The sequence below is a fragment of the Pogoniulus pusillus genome, chromosome 41 (genome assembly GCF_015220805.1).
Source record: "Pogoniulus pusillus isolate bPogPus1 chromosome 41, bPogPus1.pri, whole genome shotgun sequence".
NCBI lineage: Eukaryota > Metazoa > Chordata > Aves > Piciformes > Lybiidae > Pogoniulus > Pogoniulus pusillus.
In genome coordinates, this window is record NC_087304.1 from 5316364 (window position 1) to 5323942 (window position 7579).

Genomic DNA, 7579 nt, shown 5'->3' on the forward strand with positions numbered 1-7579 from the left:
CAGCTAAGGGGTTGGGGTCGTTGCTCTCAGTGGTGACAGCCCAGTCACTACATTTGGTGAGTTCTGGCTGGAGCTTGAGGTTCTTGCAGCTCAGAGAGATTGTCTCCAAGCGAGGGTGGGGGTGAGCTGGGTTGACTGGCAAGCCAAATGACTCACACATTGACCTGAGGAATGGCCTCTGCTGAGTGAATGATGCTGGGAGAGCACCAGCGAGGTGACAGAGGGGAAGATTGGTCTTCTGTGAAGGAGAAGTGGAAAAGATGAGTCTGATCTGCAGACAAAGGAGTTTGCCTCCCAAGGCCTTGGCAGAGCAGCTGGGCGCTGATGTCAGCGGAGAGGCTGCGGCGTTGGGGAGCGATGAGGCTGACACTGCTTTTGGAAAGGCAGGTCTGGAGCTTGTGGCACCGTGCAGCTGAGCCTGTGGTGACAGGCACAGACTGAGGGGGCCCTGCTGCTTCCCGAGCTGCCAAGTCCCCACAGGCACTCTCTGTGTGCTGTGCTGTGCTGTGCTGTGCTGTGCTGTGCTGCCGCGGCTCTGTCTGTGCCAAAGCGCAGTGTGCAGCAGCCCAGCAAAGCAGAGCTCGCTCAGCTGAGCCACCCTGCCAGGCCAGAGTCCTCTGAGGAGAGGCTGAGGGAGCTGGGGGGGTGCAGCCTGCAGCAGAGGAGGCTCAGGGCAGAGCTCATTGCTGCCTGCAGCTGCCTGCAGGGAGGCTGTAGCCAGGTGGGGTTGGGCTCTGCTGCCAGGCAGCCAGGGCCAGAAGAAGGGGACCCAGGCTGAAGCTGTGGCAGGGCAGGTTGAGGCTGGATGTGAGGAGGAAGTTGCTGGCAGAGAGAGTGATTGGCACTGGAATGTGCTGCCCAGGGAGGTGGTGGAGTGGCTGTGGCTGGAGGTGTTGAAGCCAAGCCTGGCTGGGGCACTGAGTGCCATGGTCTGGTTGACTGGCCAGGGCTGGGTGCTAGGTTGGGCTGGCTGAGCTTGGAGCTCTCTTCCAAACTGCTTAATTCTATGATCAACCCCACCTGGCTACAGCCTCCCTGCAGGCAGCTGCAGGCAGCAATCAGCTCTGCCCTGAGCCTCCTCTGCTGCAAGCTGCACCCCCCCAGCTCCCTCAGCCTCTCCTCACAGGGCTGTGCTCCAGGCCCCTCCCCAGCCTTGCTGCTCTTCTCTGGGCACCTTCCAGTATCTCAATGCAATCAGCTGAGATTGCCACCAAAGGTCCCACCAAGCAAGCCCCACAGCCCAGCCCTCTTATTGCATTGTGCTCAGCTGAGTATGCAGCAGGGCTGGGCAAGGCTGCCCACTGCTCCTCAGTGGGTTCTGTGCTAATGGATTAGACATGCAATGCACTTAGATTAGTTGGAAGAGACCTCCAACCTCACCCAGGTGGGTTTCAGTGGAGTTCTGCCTCACTAGCAGCTTTGCAGGACAAGATGAGAGGCAGTTTGTGCTGGAAAGCTACAAACATCAAACCTCTCTGGCAAGCAGAGGGTGGCACATGGCCCCCACCACTGCCCTGCCCAGCACCGAGTGCCTGTGGCCAGCCTGGTTCAGGTACCAGAGCCCAGCTGCAGGACCCCAGCAAAGCAGCCACACTTTTCATCCAGTTGTCACTGAGGGGCAGATTTCTTTGGTGCTTCTGTCGTGTCTAATGGTGCCTGAGCTTAAAATAAACCTGCTGAAGGCTGAGCTTCACCTTGGCTTGCAGCTGCTCTGTAATCAGTGGCGCTGGTAAAAGTGGTGTAATTCACATCTCATCTGTGCCCACGATGCCATGCACGCAGCAGCAGGGGAACGTGGCCTCTTTTCCACCTGGAACCTTGAAGGTTTCCAGCTCCAAGTGTAATTGGACACTATTCCAGGGCTTTGTGAGGCCCTTTTTTGCCTCAGCTTAGAAGAGCAAAATTAAAAAGAGAGTTCTTAACTCCCAGCTAAACCAGCAAAGCAAACAGCTCAGTTTGCATCCAGGCTGCTGTTAGTGATGGGGATGAAAGCAGCTTGGTCTGCTCTCAGGGTTGGGGTTGAAGTCCCCCAACCAGTTCATACAGTCATAGAATCAGGCAGGGTTGGAAAGGACCACAAGGATCAGGCAGTTCCAAGCCCCCTGCCATGCCCAGGGACACCCTACCCTAGCCTGCCAGGGCAGGTTCAGGCTGGGTGTTAGGAGGAAGTTGTTGGCAGGGAGAGTGATTGGCATTGGAATGGGCTGCCCAGGGAGGTGGTGGAGTGGCTGTGGCTGGAGGTGTTGCAGCCAAGCCTGGCTGGGGCACTGAGTGCCATGGTCTGGTTGGTTGGGCAGGGCTGGGTGCTAGGTTGGGCTGTTTGAGCTTGGAGCTCTCTTCCAACCTGATTGATTCTATGACTCTCTGATTTCCTTTTCATCCTCTCCTATGTGCACCCTGCAGAAAGGAGCTGGGGACCAGCTGGGACACCCAGCCTGGGCTTTTTGATGGCCTCCTATTTCCCCCCAAGCCCAGAGGCTGCTTTGCTTAGCTGTATTTGTGAGGCAACCCTTTTACCTCTGCCACTATTTACTGGGGGCTGTCTCCTTGCAAACAGATTCCTACTGAAGCTGTTAGATCCAAACCAAGTCAGGTAAATCCAGCCCAGCCAAGGACGGAGTGGAGAAAGAGAGACCAAAGCCTGTCAGCTTTGTTTTTATTGATGTCGATTTCCACAAACACAAAGCAGCTCTGGGAGGCTTTGAAGGAGGCAGAGAGATTCAGTGCTGCATTCCCCCAGCCCCTCAGGAGCTGCATGCAAAGCTACACGCTGGGTTTTGACAGCAAGGATTGAGCCCACAGCCTCCGGTTAAAGCTGAATTATTTGAGCAAGAGAAACAATCCACAGACAGTGGAAAACAGCTTAAAGCCACTCAGAGCTCAACTGCAGAAGGCTTGAGCCACAGCTCACTGCAGCCACTGCTATGCTTGGCTTGGGTGGCTTTGGCTGCCAGGAGGTGACCTGTTCCTGCCTCTGAGCTCTGCAGAGGGGCAGGGGAAAGAGGCTGCTCCAGACACAGCTGTGGAGGACTCCTCTGTGCTTGTCTAAAGCAGAGCTCTCACTCCACTGCATCCCGAGGAGACAAACTGTGGCCAGTGCTGTGGCCAGATCTGGGCTCCTGAATTGCAGAGAGATGTTGAGGTGCTGGAAGGTGTTTGGAGAAGGGCAGCAAGGCTGGGGAGGGGCCTGGAGCAGAGCCCTGTGAGGAGAGGCTGAGGGAGCTGGGGGGGGTGCAGCCTGCAGCAGAGGAGGCTCAGGGCAGAGCTGATTGCTGCCTGCAGCTGCCTGCAGGGAGGCTGTAGCCAGGTGGGGTTGGGCTCTGCTGCCAGGCAGCCAGGGATAGAAGAAGGGGACCCAGGCTGAAGCTGTGGCAGGGCAGGTTCAGGCTGGATGTTGTTAGGAAGTTGTTGTCAGAGAGAGTGATTGGCATTGGAATGGGCTGCCCAGGGAGGTGGTGGAGTGGCTGTGCCGGGAGGTGTTGCAGCCAAGCCTGGCTGGGGCACTTAGTGCCATGGTCTGGTGCTTGGCCAGGGCTGGGTGCTAGGTTGGGCTGTGTGAGCTTGGAGCTCTCTTCCAGCCTGGCTGATTCACAGGGCTTGCCATGGCAGTGGAAGGCTCTTGGAGCTGTTCCCTGCCCATCAGTCTGAGGTGGTGATTTATGGGGGAGGCTCAGCACTATTTCTGTCTTGTCAACCTGAAGCAAAACAATCAGGAGTGGCTGTTTCTCAGTCACATCCAAGTGGGAACACAGCTGAGTGAACCATGGCATCTCCTGGCAGTCTGGGGAATATTTCTGTCCCCATGGGGTCCATCTGTAGTCTGTGCTGCTTTGGTTGTTGGGTTGTTTGGGTTTTTTTTCATTCCTAGGGCTACATCTGCAAACATTTCACATGCAGGGGTGAGAACAGAGACTCTCTTCTTTCTTTTTCTGGGGAGGGACTTTTTAGGCTGCTTGGATCAGCCCCACAGTCAACTGCTCTGTGCCAGCAGGGTCACAACTCCTGAGGCTGAGAGGATGGACAGGTGGGGAAAGCACCACACAGAATGTTTTGGGGTGAAGATCTCATTGCTGTCTGCAGCTACCTGAAGGGAGGCTGTAGCCAGGTGGGATTGGGCTCTGCTGTCAGGCAGCCAGGGCCAGAAGAAGGGGACCCAGCCTCAAGCTGTGGCAGGGGAGGTCTGGGCTGCATGTTAGGAGGAAGTTCATAGAATCATAGAATCAGGCAGGGTTGGAAGGGAGCACAAGGAGCAGGCAGTGCCAACCCCTGCCATGGCCAGGGACACCCTACCCTAGAGCAGGCTGCACACAGCCTCAGCCAGCCTGGCCTCAAACACCTCCAGCCATGGGGCCTCAACCACCTCCCTGGGCAACCCCTGCCAGGCTCTCACCACTCTCCTGCTCAACAACTTCCTCCTCACCTCCAGCCTCACTCTCCCCACCTCCAGCTTTGCTCCATTCCCCCCACTCCTGCCACTCCCTCACAGCCTCAAAAGTCCCTCCCCAGCGTTTTTGCAGCCCCCTTCAGATGCTGGCAGGCCACAAGAAGGTCCCCTGGGAGCCTCCTCTGCTCCAGCCTGCACAGCCCCAACTCTTTCAGTCTGTGCTCACAGCAGAGCTGCTGCAGCCCTCTGGTTGCTGTGCCAGGGGAGGTTCAGGCTGGATGTTAGAAGTTCTTGACAGAGTGACTGGCATTGGAATGGGCTGCCCAGGGAGGTGGTGGAGTAGCTGTGCCTGGAGGTGTTGAAGCCAAGCCTGGCTGGGGCACTTAGTGCCATGGTCTGGTTGACTGGCCAGGGCTGGGTGCTAGGTTGTGCTGGCTGAGCTTGGAGCTCTCTTCCAACCTGCTTGATTCTGTGATCCTCTCTGTAGCCAAGGCTCTCATGCAGAGCAATTTCCCACCCCTCCTCCAGGTCAGGCACCAGCAGACAGCTCAGGAAGCCTGCATCTGTGGCTCTGGGACTGAACTTGTGCTGTTGTGTCTGACACTAACGGGGAGGAGTTGCTCCTCCAGCAGGAGCTGGCTGCTGGTGAAGTGATTTCCTCTTTGCTGGTTGCTCCACTTCCCCCGTGGTGAAGGCAGAGGCTTTGGAGGTTAGAGTCTGTCAGGTCTGGATCAAGGTCACCCAACCTGCTCCTTGATGCTGAAGATTTTAATTGACTTTGCACCAGACAGAACCTGGGCCTGCTTGGGAGGAAAGAGAGATAAATTTTACATTTAACTGTTTGAATAGTGTCTATATCTTATGGTGGCTGGGGATGGAGGGAAAAAAAGAGAGAGGAAAAAGAAAAGAGCCCTGTTGAGGCAGGCTACAGGAAGAGAAGAGATTTGCATAGCAGAATAATTGGGTTTGCAAATAAATCTGGTCCTTGAAATGTGTAGATTAGCAATAATATGTCTCCAGATGAGAAGGAAAGGTCATGGATGAATAAAGCAACAATTAAACTTTCAGGAGATTATGAAACTAAACACAAACCTGGCTAAATGCAGGCAGGGAGAATGTCAATAGAGGACAGGAGTGGCCTGTCAGGACTTGTGAGCCTCCAGGATATTAATGGTACTTGGAGAGCTCTTCTTGAAGTAACAGCCTGGCAGATTCCTCCCTAATCTGGACAATCCATTAAATAACCCAGTTAATTTAAGCCATTTAAATCCAATAAGGCTGCTGTGTAATGCTATAAAACCCTAAACAAAATCCTTGGAGCATTACCAAGTTCACTCTTGGGCTGCAGGCTCCCTCCACGCCTGGCGCTGCCTCGGGTGGGCACCGGGCAAGGGGAATGAGGTCTCAGCACAGCCCCCAGGGTTGTAGAGATAGAATCATAGAATCATAGAGTCATAGAATCATAGAATCAGGCAGGTTGGAAGATCCTGCTTGATCAAGCTCAGACAGCCCAACCTAGCATCCAGCCCTGCCCAAGCACCAGACCATGGCACTCAGTGCCCCAGCCAGGCTTGGCTGCAACACCTCCAGCCACAGCCACTCCACCACTTCCCTGGGCAGCCCATTCCAGTGCCAATCACTCTCTCTGCCAGGAACTCCCTCCTCACATCCAGCCTCAACCTGCCCTGCCACAGCTTGAGGCTGTGTCCCCTCCTCCTGCTCCTGGTTGCCTGGAGGAACCAGCTCTCAGCTAGGCTCAGCTGTTCAAAGCCTCATCCAAGCTGGACAGCAACACCTCCAGGGAGGACACATCCACAACCTCCCTGGGCAGCCTATTCCAGAGCCTCACCAAACTTGAGGCCATTTCTTCTTGTCCTAGAGATGGAGCATTGGGAATTGACCCCCACAGAGCTCCAAAGCTCAGAGGCTGCTCTCAGGAAGGTTCATCTGTGAATCATGGCCAGTTCCTGCGTGCTGCTTGTGCATCAGCTGGGAAACCATAAGGAGGTTTTCATAACCATCATTAGGAATTTGCTTCAGGAAAAATAGATTGGGAGTCAGTGTGGCTTGTTAGATAGCCAGACTGTGAGACAGCTGGGCTGAGGGCAGCCTGGAAATTGCTCTTCTGGCTAAGGACTGCAGCTGAGAGAGACATTTCTCATTTGTTTCATGGCTCTAACTGGAGGGAACTGGAGAGAGATTGGGGGGGGAGAGGCCACCTGAAACAAAGCTTTTTGCATTAGCCCTTGCTGAAGTCAAAGTGGAAGTAATTGGCCTTAAAGAGTTGTGTTTGCTCCACACCAAAGCAAAACTTTCTGTTGCTTTCTGGGATGCATTTTCCCTGTTCAGTGCAGGTCTGAACAAAATGCTGCTACCAGCCTCTAAGGTTCTGTGTTTCTGTCATGTCCCAGAGTGTCTCAGCTGGGTGGTGGTGACAGCAGAAGAGCTGGAGCTCACAGTGCTTGTCCTTGAGCTGGCTGTGAAGAAAGGAGAAATGGGCACCAGAGCTCTGGATCAGTGCTGCTGTTTGAGATGCTTTGGTTCCCTTTGCTCACCAGCAAGGACTGGTAAGGTGCAGGCAAGCCCTGGTTGACTTTACTAGCAAGGGGATCAAGTCAAGGATCATCATCTGATTAGTCCAGGCAGCACTTAACAAGGTTATTTTTATCTGCAGCCCTTCAGAACTCAGCATCCTTCCACCTTAATTCTTTCCCAACTTGGTCTCTATGGAAACCCCCAACACAAACGGCTGCTCCTTTGCTGCTGTGCATCAGAGCCCTGCTGCAGACCCTCTCTGTCAGCCTGTGCCCACCCACCCCTGTGTGCACACAGCCTGGGCCAGCAGGACAAGGGAGGCTCTTCTGCCCCTGTGCTCAGCACTGCTCAGGCCACCCCTTAGAGTGCTGTGTCCAGTTCTGGGCTCCTCAACTCAAGAGAGATGTTGAGGTGCTGGAAGGTGTTTGGAGAAGGGCAGCAAGGCTGGGGAGGGGCCTGGAGCACAGCCCTGTGAGAAGAGGCTGAGGGAGCTGGGGGGGTGCAGCCTGCAGCAGAGGAGGCTGAGGGCAGAGCTGATTGCTGCCTGCAGCTGCCTGCAGGGAGGCTGTAGCCAGGTGGGAATGGATGATTTTGGAGGTCTCTTCCAACCTGGTTGATTCTATGATTCTATGCTCAGTGTGGCAGTTGAACACCTCTCAG